Source organism: Castor canadensis, chromosome 4, assembly GCF_047511655.1.
Source record: "Castor canadensis chromosome 4, mCasCan1.hap1v2, whole genome shotgun sequence".
Classification (NCBI taxonomy): Eukaryota; Metazoa; Chordata; class Mammalia; order Rodentia; family Castoridae; genus Castor; species Castor canadensis.
The window spans coordinates 157,186,126-157,203,125 of record NC_133389.1 but is presented as its reverse complement, the minus strand read 5'-3'; the positions used below and the strand labels follow the sequence as shown (position 1 = coordinate 157,203,125).

General features: G+C 42.5%; 1 long non-coding RNA gene across 1 annotated transcript in view; it reads left to right on the top strand.

The window, feature by feature from the left end:
* Positions 1 to 563: 563 nt before the first annotated feature.
* The window catches only part of LOC141422625 (uncharacterized), a 38,963-nt gene continuing 22,526 nt past the window's right edge, over positions 564 to 17,000 (top strand). The window contains exon 1 of the long non-coding RNA XR_012447365.1: positions 564 to 1,210. This is a non-coding gene — a long non-coding RNA (uncharacterized lncRNA). The remainder of the gene's footprint in view (positions 1,211 to 17,000) is intronic.

Below are 17,000 nucleotides of genomic sequence, written 5' to 3'. Positions count from 1 at the left end.
AGTGAACACTAAGCAAAGACTCAGGTCATTCTTGAGGACCATATTTTGGGAGTGAAAAAGGAGCAAAAAAGTAAAAAGTAAAGAATAGGTGTTTATTCTCTTGACTGCAGCCCTCTGGGAGCCAAGAAGTGATTGGAAATTATACAACTACCCCTAACTGAGCTGGCCCTTACCCCTCCACCAAAAATGCCTCAGGATGCAACTGTTCCCTTGGAATCTTTGCGAAGCACCATTATAAACTCACTTTCCCAAAGAAGGACATCAAAAAGAGACCAGAAAAGGTGCTTCTGGTAAACATTTACCAAGGGTGAACCCTGAGCCTTCCTCCCTAGGACACACCCAGCCTCTCCTACCTGACCCGCAGGAAAGAGCCAGGCCCACACCCACTCAGTCCCAGGAATAACTGGACTTCATCCTCACATGAAACCTGCCACAATCCACGACAAAAGGAAGTGAGTTAATGTTTCACTGCAGCAAACTACACACAAGTAGTCAGACCCTGGATTCAACTGATTCACAGGACAGCTTAGTTGTGGTAAACTATGATGGCTGGGTAAGTACCGGAAGTCTGGGCACTGTCAGAAAAGATACCAGAGATGTTGTCCAAGGGTGGAAGGGGGCACCATCTTGTTCATCTGTCCGCACCCTCAGAAGACGGTGATTCCAGTCTCCCTTAACCATTTACCTGCTCTGTCCTTTGGTAGTGGCTCAAGAAGATGGCTTAAATAAATCGTGGCTCTCACATTAGAAACACAAAAATAAGAGCAAAATGTCAGGTAATTGAATCAGAATCTCTCTGGATGGAGCCTCAGTATCGTGTTTAAAAAAAATGAAAAATTCTAAGTGAATATAGGCTGAGGAGGGTGACCAGAAGTAAAGTACTTGATACAGGGCCCTGGGTCCCTAATAACACATAATAAAAAGGAAAATATCCTTGGTGATTCAATGCAATTTTAAAATGATTAACCTAAATGAAGAAGTTGCCTTGAAATAAACGTTAGCTTGGCATATTGGTGGCCCACAGTGGGACAATATTGACAGCAAGTGGAGGGAGGAACAGACTTTAATAAGTTCTTTTTCCCAGCAGACACAGACAGTCCTTTGGAACTTGCTGCCATCATTTTCATAAAGCCTTACCTTTACACCCCCTTTCTTCTCTTCCAGGGTGTGGTTAGCTTCCATGTAGTGCATACCATCTCCAGAGAGCCTGGTGAGTAGAAGTACCATGGCTGCAGTTGGCTGACTCTCCCTTTCATACCTTATGCTGTGATAGTCTGCTCCCATCCAATGAACATGTACCTCATCACCCTGAATCACTAGGTGTTTTTGGCCAAAAAGGTACAGGAAATTCAGAAACCCTTGACCTGGGTCCAAACTCCCTTTGGTTCCAATAAAAGGAGCAAGCTATAAAACAAAGTGATCTGCTTCAGGAACTAGTTGGAAATGATGATTTTCAACCTCAACTGCCAGTTACAAATGAATGGATATGTAGAAAGACGGAGTTCTTACCATTTCCTTGATGAAGTCAGTCACTTAACTTGTGATTGGTATTTCTCATGGATGGAGCACTTCAACAAAGAGTTCAGAGACTTTTACCAAAGATGTACTCCACCCCACAATGCTTAACACACTAGGACACTCACAGCGGCACCTGCTTGGTTTTAAATCCCTGTTGGAAGCAAATGCCAAGGGGCAGGAATATGGCTAGGAAAGAATTTAGGACTACCAGGGCCTTCCCCAGGACCTCTTCCAAAGCAGTATCATTACAAACTACATTCCTGATTGGGGAGAATGTTTCAAATTTATTTTTATTATTATATTAAATTCTGATTAAGGTAGAGATTCCTCCCCCAAAGATAACAAAATTCTTTGGTATATAATACCCAGGAAGTGCCAGGCTAAACACACCCCACAGAAAAATATAGTTCATTCTCCCTAATTTGCATCTGTTCCTTCATAGCATGGACAGAAAAGTCAAACCAGAACAAATGATTCCCACAGCTGAGCATATAGAAATTCTAATTTATGTACACTGACATCCAGTTTACCTGGACAATAGGGAAATTCATTACTCCTCCACCTTTATTTCATATTCCTCCATTAAGAGCTATTGGTTTTAAGCAAATCAGCTAGAGTTCATGAGTTCATACAATATTTCAGATTCTGCCATGCAATTCCAGGCAGCTGTTCTATTGGTCTGGGGAAAATTCCTCCAGCCTTTGTCCAAACTCTCCCAATACATCTGTTGTTCTGAAGCTAAAGAGCTGCTATTAGCACCGTAATTTTTCCAAATGAACATTGAACTAAATTATCTCAAATGTATAAAGGAACATCTCTCACTGTGTTATGGAAAATTGCCTCCCAAATTACAAGACTATACAAAGCACATATTAATTCTGGGCCCAAGAACATCAAAATTACCTTAGATTCATCCTGCATTGTAGTAACACACTCTTAATAATGTCAGGCTCTGAGATCACAAGGTACATACTGTTATGAAAATAAATCAGAATTTTTCTCCATTAGGATCACCCTACACACATCCAAGCCCAGCTAGAGGTATTTTGCTTTGAGATTCAAGCCTTTTGCAGAGGAAATAAATAAATTCTAACTCCATAGACAGAGAGTAAATCTGAATTCTAAGCTGGGTCAACCTCCATAAATGGTTTTCTCATTGCTGCCCATGAGTGAGACCACCTAGGAGGCAGCTGATGGCAGCTGTAGTGCCCAGCAGATGTGCCCAGCTACAGATGCCTCAGAAGCAGCTTCTTCTCAAGCACATTCAAATCCACAATGAGGTAAAGGAGGAAATAGAGGCCAGGTACTGGCTGGAAGACTGTGCTAAGAGCCGATGCATGTAGTGAATACATGCCAGTAGTGGCCAGAAAGGGGGTGAGCCCTGGCAGCTAGCCCCACCAAAATCACCCCCAAGCCACTCCCCCAGGGCACCCAAACAGCCAGGTCATGCTGTTCACCAGAGTGTTTCGTCTTTTTTTTGTTTTGTTTTGTTTTTGTTTTTGACAATACTGAGAATCAAACCTAGGGCCTCACACTCTACCACTGAGTTATACCTCCAGCACCCCTACTTTTTTACTTTTTAAAGAAAATATTACTAAAGAAATCCCAGGCATAATAATGTTTTATCTCCACATGACTCAGTATGTATCAAAAAACATGTTTCTTTTTTTAAGGTAGTTACAATGCTATTCCATACTTAACAAAATTAACAATAATTCCTTGGTATCAGCTCAGTTCCAAACCAAATTTATCGGATTGCCTCAAAAACATCTTTTCTGGTTTTGTTTGAGTAATCAGTCTTTTAAAAAGTTGGGGAGAGGGGAGCTGGGTGTGTAGCTCAAATGGTAGAGCACAGTGCTTGCCTAGTAAACTTGAGATCTTGAATTCAAACCCCAGTACTACCAAATAAATAAATAAACACACAAATAAACAAGATCCAATAGAAGGAAAAGGTATCCCACTTTTCCCTAGGGCACTAGTTGCCCACCCCAATTTCAGGTAGTCCTGCTTGCCTGTCAGTCAAAGTCCCCTCCCTTAAGAGAGGGAACCACAACCCCAGCTTGGCCAGCAGGAATTTGAATCTTGTGGGGAAGCAAGGCATGCTCCAGAAGAGATCATCCACTAGGTCCTACACCCCAGAAACTGCTCTGAATTCTGAAAGTCCTGATTTTTTTTTTTTAATACTCCTTCAATTCTGTCAACCATGCTGCAAATGGCTTCTGTCTTTTAAGTTAGCCAGAGTTAGTTTCTGACCCAGTGCATTTCCTGGACAACTTCTCCCTAGATTTCCCTCCTGTCTCTGTGAGTTTGTAGTTGCATCCTGACCTACACAGAACCTTGCCAGGATGCTGCTCCTGCCTGTGTATTCAGAAAGCTGAACCAGTGAGAGAGGAAAACTTTCTTTACCTGAGAACAGACGCTTCTTCAGCAGCCTGCTACATCGCCCTACACTATGATAGTGACTTACCAGGAGTGCCAAATAACTTGACTGCCTGAAACAATTTGTTCTTGACCTGGGATGGGATCCCACAAAGTTGAGTAGGGAAAAAACCCAGGAGGAAAATTTCCCATCTGTCTCCTGATACCATGTTGAGACCCAGGGAATTAGCTCCTGAACCAACACCTTGGTCCTCCTGGGCAGATTCCTCCACTCCTACCCTGTCTTCAGCATTTCCACCACCAAAAAACACTAGAATTCAAGTGCTCTCTATTCAGTTCTTCCACTTGGTGAGAATTTCAGTTTAAATTATTGAATATTCATGAAATAAAATTAAAAGGCACAAAAATGTCAGAAAGAGAAAAATTCTCCCAAATAAAGGCATCTGTCCAGATATTTTCTAGAAGATGTTATTGTTTGCAGTGTGGTTAGGCACATAACTGATCTTTTTATTTTTTTTCATCAGACATAAATGACTGTTTGATTAAGATTGTTATTTAAAACAGGCAGAAGCCTAAAATTATCTATCATTATGGTCAAAATGTTTTAACTTTAATTTCCCCTTAATAAAATCCTGATCTCAGGTCACAAAAAGACAGAAGTAATGGGAGGACTGGAATTCCTTCACATTCCTGCGATATGAACACTGTCCTGCGTACAGTTACAATAGCTGTTCTCAAACTGTGGTCCCTGGACCAGCAGTGTGAGTGTCAGAAGGGAATGTATTGAAACTGCACATCCTCAGCCTCATAGACCTGCTGTCTCAGACACTGTGAGCATGGGGCCCTGGGATCTGTGTTTTAATAACACCATCCTCTACACACACACACACACACACACACACACACAGGTGATTGTGATACAGGCTGAATCTGAGCCCCACTGTGACGGTTAACCTTGACTGTCAATTTTATTGGATTGAGAAACATCTACAAGACTGTGAAGCACACTTTTGGGTGTGTCTGTAAGGTTGTTTCCAGAAAGAACTAAGGAAGGGAAGACCTGCCCTGAATGCAGTTGGTACCATCAAATAGGCTGGCATCTGGATAAAACAAAAGAGGAAGAAGGAGGGAGTCTGTTTCTCTCTCTCAATCAGGAATCTCTCTCTCTCTCTCTCTCTATTTCTCTCTCTCTCTCTCTATTTTTCTCTCTCTCTCTCTCCTTCCTGGCTGTCACAAGGTAAATAGTTCTATTACACTATGCCCTCTCTACCATGATGCTCTACTTCACCACTGTAAGCTGAAATCATTTTTTCTGCTTTTTAATTTGTTACTTTCAGGAATTCTGTCCTAGTGATGAAAAGTCTGGCAACATATCCACTGTGCACTACAGGAACTGCCAATAATTTAGCCCTTCCCATCGCCCCCCACCCAGTGACCCTGCCTCACCTCCCTCTTTTTTGGAGCCTCCTGTATGGCAAATTCTGTGTAAGATGCTGGGGTTGTAAAGATGGCAAAGCCCCAGCCTGCGCTCTGGAAGAGCAGAGTAGACCAGAGAGAGGCTGCCTCAGAGACAAACAAGGCAATGCTCCCTGCGCCACTGCTGCAGGGATATACAGCAACCCTTGGAAGTTGAAAGGATGAGCTCTGGAGCCCAGCTGTTAGATGCCTGGCTCTCCACTTTCATGCTGGATGAACTTGGGCAAGTGACTTAACTTCTGAGAGTGGTGAAGAAGCCTCAGTTTCCCCATTTGCTTTTTCAAGTTATGGGGCTGTCATGAGATTTAAGTGAGATAATGCACACAAGGCACTTACCACTGGCCTGGCACACAGGAAGGCGGGAATATATATCAGGGGCCATCGTTTTCAGGTGTAGATGGAAAGCATGACAGAGGGTGTGTGGCAAGGAAACACCCCCGAGTACAGGTTTGCTGTCTGGGAAGGTGAGTCATCATGTGTAAAGGAGAGGTGGTGGCTGGAAACAGGTGGTTCTGAGGCTCCTGCAGCCTTCAGGTGAGCTTCTTGAGCTTCTCTGGCATTCTTCACTAAGCTCTTTCTGAAAGCCCCCAGAGCATCCTTAGGTTGCCAATTGTCTTCCCCCGCCCATCTCTTCAGGATCATTTTGTTTTGTTTTGTTTGGCAGTACCAGGGTTTGAACTCAGGGCCTTGTGTTTGCTAGGCAGGCACTCTACTATTTGAGCCACTCCACCAGCTCTTTAGGATCATTTTGAAGATCTGCATAGCCTTCCACATCTGCTGAACTTCCTGGGAGTGTAATATTTGCTAAGCAAATGGCTAAGCCTTTTCCTTTTCTAACTTCCCCATCTCCTTCAGAAATGTGGTTGAGATCTCTCCATAAGCCAGCCTCAACACCCCAGCCTTCAACTCCTGTCCAGTGTTGTCCTCAGAGCCTTCTCTCACCAGCCTCTCTCACTGTCCATTGACAGAAACCAGGGAGCCTCAGACATGGAAAAGGGCTACATTCAAGTTTCCCTTGGCTCAGAATTGACCCAGAGGGGTGACCTCCCACACCTTGTCTTCACCTATTTGCCCCATCACCAAAGGTCTAAAGTTAACTGCAGCAAAATCTATATATTTTTCCAAAATAATTCTTTTCTCCTTAGTTTACATTATTAATTTAGAAAATCCAGCACAAACCAGAGTGCTGCACCCGCTCTGTGCTTCTATTCCTCTCTCTCTAGCAGGAACCTGGGCCTCCCATCCTCCTCCTCCTTCTCCTCCTCTCCTTTTATTTCCATGGCTCCCTGATTAGAAAAGAGCGGCCCCCTTCTTCCTCCCCAACTCCACAATTGTCACCGCCAATTAGTGCATTGTTAGGACACACAATGGCGTTACTGTAGCCAGTGGAATGGCAGGCCTTTGTGCTTCTCCAACCGGCCATGGGGGCAGTCAAGTTTCATTTAGAGATTTCAAACACAACTCCAGAAGAAAAATGCTATCAGCAAAAGAAACAATGAAAAAAAAAAAATGTAGGGGGAGCACAAGAAAAAGTAAAAGAAAAAAGAGTGAAAATGAAAATGAAGGAAAGTAAAGTCAGCAGCAGGCAAATGTTGAAAGAGAAGAAAAAGATCTGCTATTCAAGAGTGAACCTGAACTCATGAAAAGACCCAAGTGGTTGCTGCACACTGCAGTCCCTCTGGGAGCACAAAGAGGGCTGGAGCTCAACACTAATTACTGCTGTGATTGTGCATGCAACACTGGGTGTCTTTAGAGGATTTTTCCAACTTTTATTGATTTTTTTCATTCTTCACCAATAAAGGGGATGGGAGGAGAAAGGTAGGGAATAGGGGAGGAAAAGGGGCCTGTGAGCCACATTCCCCCAGCAGTCTGGCTTGGGGACATTTCAGCCTTTCTCTTTGACAGGTAAATTGGATTTTATTCTCTAAAGCTTGTAACTAATTATAGAGGGTATTTTTCTGTAAGAATGTGACATATGCACACATTTTTTACAGTCACTGTTTTATTTGTTTCAAGGAACTTTTGAGCACCTGGCCCTTTTTGCAGGCCACAGAATGTCCCCATCCTTGGCCGAGGCTTCCCATCCAGAGTCCACAGGTGGCGGACTTTTTCTGTCAGCAAAACTTCTATGTCTAGGAGCAGTTTTCCTCCTTGTAAAATTAACGTCCCAGTGTAAGCAGCAGTGGACCTGAGAAAGCAGCCTTTGCATCTAAGTGGATGGTTTTTACAGCATAGCAGCCCAGATACCCCTTGTGTTGGTAACATTGCCACCCTCTTGTGCTCTTCCTCTCTTTCCCTCCTCACTGATCACTAAAACAATCAGATGTGCTCCCCACTCATTAGAGGTCCTGGTACAAGGCATATTCAGTGGGGCAAAGACACCCTGATGTTGGGCTGATCTGGTGGACACCAATTCATTCTTCTTCTCCCTTTGCCCACTTGTCTCCTAATCCATCCCCCAATTTCTATAAAGCCCAGAATCATCTCACAAAGGCAGATGTACCAAACAGGGAAAGTCATAAGTTTTTGTTTTCTTTTGTTTGAAATTGGAACAACCTAGTTCAATGCAGCTAATTCATAGCTTGTACCTACTTGGTTGTACTGTGTGTTTTCATTTCCCTTCTTTTTTTTTTTCTTTTTTTTCTTTTTTCTGTTTTGGCTCATTGTTTCAGATGTTTCAGTCCATGCTCACTTGGCCCTCTTGCTGAGGGCCTGTGGTTAAGCTGGAAGTGTGTGATGGAGAAGGCCTTTCTCATCACATGGAATCCAGGAGGCAAAGAGGGAGAGAGGAAAGGGCTTGGATTTCAATATCCCCTTTAAGGGCATGCCCCAGTGACCTAACTTCCTTCCACTAGGCTCCACCTCTTAATAGTTCCATCATCTCCCAGTAGTACCTTGGGCTGGGGTCCAAGCTTGTAACACCTAGGAAACATTCCAAATACAAAATAGTTCCCACCAGTCTGAGTTGCTATTTCATTTCCCTTCTAATGCATTGAATATGCCCCTCCTTTCCCTCTCTCTAGGTCGGGCCAGACTTCTTATTTTATATTTTTTAATTTTATAAAATTGAGACATCTGCTCCATGCAAGGTTTGAAAAAAAATCTCCCCCATCTCAGAAACAATACCATTGGAATTTACTCAAGACTGGCACCACTGTGCCTCTTCATTTTTGTTTTCCATCCACCAATGCAGAAATGATTCAGGCAGAGGCTGCTCCCCGGGCATTCACTTGAGCTGGGAGGAATGGTGGGAAAGGGGACCATCCTGGGGTGTGAAGACCTGAGTTTTAATCCACCTCCACCAACAAGTGGCAATGGGCAGGTTGCTCTGGATGGCAAGCCTCCATGTGTTCATGTGTGAAAGTCTAGTCACTGTGCTCAATCCCGGGTATTGAAATGACTGTTAGAGGATTGAGATGAAGGAGTCCTGGCACTGATAGCCATCTCTGTCTGCTGCCAGAAGTGCTCTTGATTTCTTCTTTATTCCCTACCTGTGGTGTGTGGAATTGTCCTGGTCTTTGGTAATTGTCTTGTCACTTCCTAGCTCCATGACCACCATGATGCTTATAAAGGGCACATCCTGGACTCAACCAGGAAATGCAAGCAAAACCCTCTGGTAATGGCCCATGGGATGTCACTAATGCCCAAGTCAGGAGATGCAAATCTGAACAGGGCATTACTGAGCCAAGAAGGATTTGGCTTCCTCCAAATGCTGTATGCCAGGATTGGAGTGAAGAGAGGAATTTCTTTGGCTTGCCCTAGAGTCAGGTTAGAGAAAATACCTGTGTCTGTGGGCAACAGCCTAGGAATTCCTGAAAGGGTGCTTGGCAGGTGGCAGGTAAGACATGCTCCACTCTCCTTCCCCTCAGCCTTTTGCTCTGGGTGAGAGAAAGAGAACCCAGAGACACCAGAACCTGCAAAGCAGGAAGCATAAGAGATGGTGATGGAAGGCAGCCCCACCCACCACACTACCCTTCCACACCCTCTTATCACATTCATGGCCTGCTGAGCTCTCAGTGTCCCAGCTTCTCTCGTCCTGCTGCCCTGCTCTTGTCCCCATTCCCTCTTCAGACCATTTCAATGTTTCATCACCAGCCTGCCTTCAGTGCCACCCCCATGTGGTCTTTGTTTAATGCAAGCCTGATCTTGCATCACCCCAGCTTAGAAATCTCTTATAGTTCACTTTCTAGAGCATGTTGGGAAAATCTTTGATGAGATGGTCCTACTTTCCTCTTTAACCTTATCTCCTGCCAACCCTCACCAGATGCCACACCTTCACATTGGACTTCCCAGCCAATTTACAATTTCTTTATAAATTACCTGGTTTGCGGTATTCTGTTATAGCAACAGAAAATGGACTGAGACACCTTGCAAATGAAGTGGCTGCATGTACTGCTCTCCCTCCTTCCACTTCACATTCCTCTAACACCAAACTGCCCTCAGCTTTCCAAAGCATTTTGTAGTTTCCTCTATTTTGAACATTCTCCTGCTCACTTGTTTATTTGCAAACTTCTAGTCACCTTTCTAAACTTTGCTTATGCATTTTTCTTTGAGAATCCTCCCTGATTCTCCTCTCCAAATAATTTATTGCCCCTTGACAAATGTCCACTCTTCAGCTTATTACAGCTTATTCATATTTATTTCCTGCCTCGCCTTCGAGGTGATGAACTCCAAAGGGACAGAAACTGCATCTTGCACAGTACTAGTGTTTCCAAGGCTTGTTGGGGTGACATTAGACCAGATGGTACATTTAAGAAATAAGTGTTTTTTTTGAAAGTAGCATCCATCTTTCACTTTGATGACCATTTCTGTACTATTTGTCCAGATTTATTGTGACTACATCCTCACAATAAATCTGGGGCCCTGGGGCCCCTAGGGGACATCGCACAGTTCACCACTGTCCGGGACCAGTTGAGCAGCTTCTGCTAAAAGCTTTGCCTCAGAGTAACATTGTCCAATAGGACATTCTGGAATGATAGAAATGTCCTACAGTCACTCTGTCTAGTATGGTAGTCACATGTGCTGTTTGACACTTGAAATGAAGCTAATGCAACTGAGGAACTGAATATTTACTTGGATTTCATTTTAATTACCAGTTGTGTCACTTAGTGATGGAGACATGTTCTAAGAAATGTGTAGTTAGGAGATTTCATCATTGAGTGAAATCATAGAGTGCACTTATACAAACTAACACAGCAATGATGTCACATGTGATATAATCTAATAGGACCACCATCGTAAACGCAGTCTGTCCAAAACATCATTCCATGGTGCATGATTTTTAAGGTAAACATCCTCGTACAGTTAGTGGTTCCCACATTGGACAGTGCAGTCTCCCATGATGTTACTGATCCTTGTCATAGTTGTGAGCAAGTCAGCTCACAACTCATCATTTTCATGAAGAACACTTTGCAAATGAGAAGTCATTGAACACCTCTTAAGGAGAAAGATTGTCAATGAAAAAGGAAAAGAGTCATTTCTGTCTCTCTTAATTGATATCAGTAACCTCTCTCCACACCCATTCTACAGACAACCACAGTTTGGGACTCTCCTGTTATCCGTATACTTACACTTACCTGTGAAATGGGAAAACAAAAGGCCTTCCACACCTGGGAGTAAATATCTGTCCAGTGGAAGATTTCTACTATGGTTACCAAGGGCAATAAGACTAATTCACATTCCCTTCCTCCAACATTTCCAAAGGATTCCTGTCGAGGTGAATTATGGTTCTTCTCAGGGTGTACACAGCAGGATCATAGCACCGTATCAGTAGAGGGGCATCAGATGTTGGATGTTAAAAACAAAGTGAAGCAGAGGGAAGGAGAGAGAGACAGGGAGAGACAGGGCAGGGGTGGAGGGAGGATTCCATTTTCAAGGAACATCATTTCTTCCCACAAGGATTTGTGAAACTTAACTGTGGGGACGATGTCAAAGATGAAGTCAGGAGGGCCAGTTGATGCCACAACAAATCTGGCCAACTGCACATGAGAATAACATTGTATTTATAATGATCCATACACTGGCAGAAAAGAGAAAACTTCTTTAGGATTTCAACTATAAATTCCATATGCTATTTAAAATTATTATCTTCAAAAAGGATAGATTAGCCAGGCACTGGTGGCTCATGCCTATAATCCTAGCTACTCAGAGGCAGAGATCAGGAGGATTACTGTTCAAAGCCAGCCCAGGCAAATAGTTCTTGAGATCCTATCTGGAAAAAAATCCTTCTCATAAAAGGGCTGGTGGAGTGGCTTTTTTTTTTTTTTTTGTATAGGCCCTGAGTTCAAACCCCAGTACTGTTAAAAAAAAAAAGCATAGATTAATTTCAGGCCTCCAAGAAAATGTGAGTTCTCCCTACCTTCAGCTGCATTTAACAATGGGCTGAGGCTGCCACACACTTCTATCTCCAAGTCTTATTGACCTTCCTACAATGGCAAGCACAGTACCAATAAACTGAGTAAGGAGGGTTCAAGGACAGCATGCACTTAAGCATGTGGTAAAGGCTCAGTGAATGCACCTGGTCAAGGGAACGTCAAACAGAAAGTTACTCAGTTCCCTCAGCTGGGCCAGGCCAGCAGCCAGGCAAGGGCTGATGTCAAGTGGTTGCCTACAGGCAGCCATCTTCAGAACTGCAGGCAAGAACAGCCAGAAGGAGGGAGCTCTCCTTGGCCGAGGAATTGGCCTGTGGGCCTGGCTAGGTCAGCACGCAAATTCCAGCTGTCCCAGGAGAAATGTGAGTTAAGCTGCCTGCACCAGCTCTGCACTTTACACAGAGGCCACTTAAGCTGTTTGCTCAAATCAAGACCCTTCTTTTGAGGCAGATCAGGTTTCTCCTGAGGTGATAATTGCTTCTAATGCTTTGCAAACAGGCTCTCAGCTGTTAACCCCTCCAGCCTCTGGGGACACTTGGCAAGTCTGGGCCAGGCAAACTCAACCACAGGAGCTCAGACTTTGGAGAGATACTCAAAGAATGGGTGGATTTAGTGAGGTCCTCTGACAGCCAGTGTGTTGACACTTGACCCCAGGCTGAGCACTCAGCACCTTCCTTCCTTCCCTCCTGGGGGGAAAGGGGAGCGGTGTCTCAGATTCCTCGGAGACCCTCAAGTCTTAGCCAGGGACTAGAGAATTCATTGGCACCAGACATTGTCCACACAGTTAATGAGAGAGGCAGACCGAGGAGCACTAACCCTTCAAGTCTATCAGGTACTGAATTCTTGGGTCTCCACTGCCCATCAATGTGAGCTTGAGCAAGTGACTTAACTTCCCTTTGCCTCAGTTTCCTCATCTATACAGTGCACATAACAGTGATTTCCACCCTGTAGGGCTGCAGGGCAAATTATAGATAATGCATGGAGAGCCCTTAGCAAACTACCTGGCACATTAACAAGTATACAATAAATAGTAGCTGCTATTATTATATTAATAACATTGAATACATATAGGTACTGTTGAGGTTAATAACATACAAGGCCACTTACAAGCATTACATTTAATTAATAGTAACTTTTTCTTTCTATGTATTCTCATGTTTAACTGATACCAAAAGTGGCATAAAGAAGTCAGTGAAGTCTTCAGACTTTCAGAAGGGGTCAGCACTGGGGCTCCACACACCTCTGGAGGCCTCAGCACAGCAAAGGTGTTTGGCACAGCTGATGTGGAGAAGAGCATCACCTGAGGTGTGAAGAGAGAGGCAGGGATGTGAAGAGGGGCACCTGGAACAAGGTGGGGTGGGAGAGTGTGGTTCCCTTAAAAGTAAACCATCTAGAAAAATATTATGTCATTCTTTACCCACTAGTGACATTTGCAAAATCCAAGTGATCTAACAGGGAAAACCAATATCTAACAAAAGAACAGGAAATTGCTGAGACTCAGAAATGACTGTTTTTAATCTCATTGCTTACACAAAACTCTCCCTTTAGTGCTATCTGTTGTCAACAATCGGATTACAGCATAGTATACAGGAAAGTTGTGATGTGGAAGGATGTATGTAAATATCTAGAAAGGATTTCTAGAAGGTTATTGCATGAAAAAAATGAATAGCACTTAACTTAGAGGCATCAAATCTGAATATGGAAAGTATTAATAAATATTGCTTCTGTATAGTTTTGTAACAGTCCATTTTACCTTTATTTTTCTCTTTCAAATGTAAGTATAACTTACTTTTTTGAAGTACACAGATCTTAAGTGTACCAATGCATATGTACGTTCAGGTAACCCACACCCCCTACCAAGACATGGAGTATTTTCTTTTTTTCCTTTTTCTTTTATTATTCATATGTGCATACAAGGCTTGGGTCATTTCTCCCCCCTGCCCCCACCCCCTCCCTTACCACCCACTCCGCCCCCTCCCTCTCCCCCCCCCTCAATACCCAGCAGAGACTATTTTGCCCTTATTTCTAATTTTGTTGTAGAGAGAGTATAAGCAATAACAGGAAGGGATGAGGGTTTTTGCTGGTTGAGATCAGGATAGCTATACAGGGCATTGACTCACATTGATTTCCTGTGCGTGTGTGTTACCTTCTAGGTTAATTCTTTTTGATCTAACCTTTTCTCTAGTACCTGTTCCCCTTTTCCTATTGGCCTCAGTTGCTTTAAGGTATCTGCTTTAGTTTCTCTGCATTAAGGGCAACAAATGCTAGCTAGTTTTTTAGGTGTCTTACCTATCCTCACCCCTCCCTTGTGTGCTCTCGCTTTTATCATGTGCTCATAGTCCAATCCCCTTGTTGTGTTTGCCCTTGATCTAATGTCCACATATGAGGGAGAACATACGATTTTTGGTCTTTTGGGCCAGGCTAACCTCACTCAGAATGATGTTCTCCAATTCCATCCATTTACCAGCGAATGATAACATTTTGTTCTTCTTCATGGCTGCATAAAATTCCATTGTGTATAGATACCACATTTTCTTAATCCATTCGTCAGTGCTGGGGCATCTTGGCTGTTTCCATAACTTGGCTATTGTGAATAGTGCCGCAATAAACATGGGTGTGCAGGTGCCTCTGGAGTAACCTGTGTCACAGTCTTTTGGGTATATCCCCAAGAGTGGTATTGCTGGATCAAATGGTAGATCGATGTCTAGCTTTTTAAGTAGCCTCCAAATATTTTTCCAGAGTGGTTGTACTAGTCTACATTCCCACCAACAGTGTAAGAGGGTTCCTTTTTCCCCGCATCCTCGCCAACACCTGTTGGTGGTGGTGTGGCTGATGATGGCTATTCTAACAGGGGTGAGTTGGAATCTTAGTGTGGTTTTAATTTGCATTTCCTTTATTGCTAGAGATGGTGAGCAATTTTTCATGTGTTTTCTGGCCATTTGAATTTCTTCTTTTGAGAAAGTTCTGTTTAGTTCACTTGCCCATTTCTTTATTGGTTCATTAATTTTGGGAGAATTTAGTTTTTTAAATTCCCTATATATTCTGGTTATCAGTCCTTTGTCTGATGTATAGTTGGCAAATATTTTCTCCCACTCTGTGGGTTTTCTCTTCAGTTTAGAGACCATTTCTTTTGATGAACAGAAGCTTTTTAGCTTTATGAAGTCCCATTTATCTATGCTATCTCTTAGTTGCTGTGCTGCTGGGGTTTCATTGAGAAAGTTCTTACCTATACCTACTAACTCCAGAGTATTTCCTACTCTTTCCTGTATCAACTTTAGAGTTTGTGGTCTGATATTAAGGTCCTTGATCCATTTTGAGTTAATATTGGTATAGGGTGATAAACATGGATCTAGTTTCAGTTTTTTGCAGACTGCTAACCAGTTTTCCCAGCAGTTTTTGTTGAAGAGGCTGCTATTTCTCCATCGTATATTTTTAGCTCCTTTGTCAAAGACAAGTTGGTTATAGTTGTGTGGCTTCATATCTGGGTCCTCTATTCTGTTCCACGGGTCTTCATGTCTGTTTTTGTGCCAGTACCATGCTGTTTTTATTGTTATTGCTTTATAATATAGTTTGAAGTCAGGTATTGTGATACTTCCAGCATTGTTCTTTTGACTGGTAGGCCTCTTGTGTTTCCATATAAATTTAACAGTAGATTTGTCAATCTCTTTAATGAATGTCATTGGAATTTTGATGGGAATTGTATTAAACATGTAGATTACTTTTGGGAGTATAGACATTTTTACTATGTTGATTCTACCAATCCATGAGCATGGGAGATCTCTCCACTTTCTATAGTCTTCCTCAATCTCTTTCTTCAGAAGTGTATAGTTTTCCTTGTAGAGGTCTTTCACATCTTTTGTTAGGTTTACACCTAGGTATTTGATTTTGTTTGAGGCTATTGTAAATGTAATTGTTTTCATACATTCTTTTTCAGTTTGCTCATTGTTAGTGTATAGAAATGCTAATGATTTTTCTATGTTGATTTTATATCCTGCTACCTTGCTATAGCTATTGATGATGTCTAGAAGCTTCTGAGTAGAGTTTTTTGGGTCTTTAAGGTATAGGATCATGTCGTCTGCAAATAGGGATATTTTGACAGTTTCTTTACCTATTTGTATTCCTTTTATTCCTTCTTCTTGCCTAATTGCTCTGGCTAGGAATTCCAGTACTATGTTGAATAGGAGTGGAGATAGTGGGCATCCTTGTCTCATTCCTGATTTTAGAGGGAATGGTTTCAGTTTTTCTCCGTTAAGTATAATGCTGGCTGTAGGTTTGTCATATATAGCTTTTATAATGTTGAGGAACTTTTCTTCTATTCCTAGTTTTCTTAGAGCTTTTATCATGAAATGATGTTGGATCTTATCAAAGGCTTTTTCTTCATCTATTGAGATGATCAAGTAGTTTTTGTCTTTGCTTCTGTTAATGTGGTTTATTACGTTTATTGATTTTCGTATGTTGAACCACCCCTGCATTCCTGGGATGAAGCCTTCTTGGTCATGGTGAATAATCTTTTTGATGTGTTGCTGAATTCGGTTTGCCATTATTTTGTTGAGGATTTTTGCATCAATGTTCATTAAGGAGATTGGCCTATAGTTCTCCTTTTTGGAGGTGTCTTTGCCTGGTTTTGGGATAAGTGTAATACTGGCTTCATAAAATGTGTTTGGCAGTTTTCCTTCCCTTTCTATTTCGTGGAACAGTTTAAGGAGTGTTGGTATCAGTTCTTCTTTAAAGGTCTGATAGAATTCAGCAGAGAATCCACCAGGTCCTGGACTTTTCTTTTTGGGGAGACTCTTGATTGCTGCTTCAATTTCATTTTGTGTTATAGGTCTATTCAGGTGATTAATTTCCTCTTGGTTCAGTTTTGGATGATCATATGTATCTAGAAATTGGAGTATTTTCTAGATAGAGAACTCCAAAAACTTCCCTCCTCCCCTTCCCAAATAGTCCCTTCCTCTTCCTCTTTTTCTTTTGTCACTCTGTCCTTCCAGCCCCTGCTGGAAGAAATCACCTATGTGATTTCTAGTTTTGCCTGTTATAGAACTTATACAAGCAGACCACAGAGTATGTGCTTTCATGCATTATAATGTCTGGAAGTTCATGTTGTTGTCACATATATCAGTAGTTTGTTCCTTTTCATCAGTAATTGCATTAGCTACTTTTGTGTAGCTGGGACCAAAATGTCTGACCCAAACAACTTAAGGGGGGAACTATTTATTTTAGCTTACAGTTTCAGAGATTTCAGTCTATAGTCCTTGG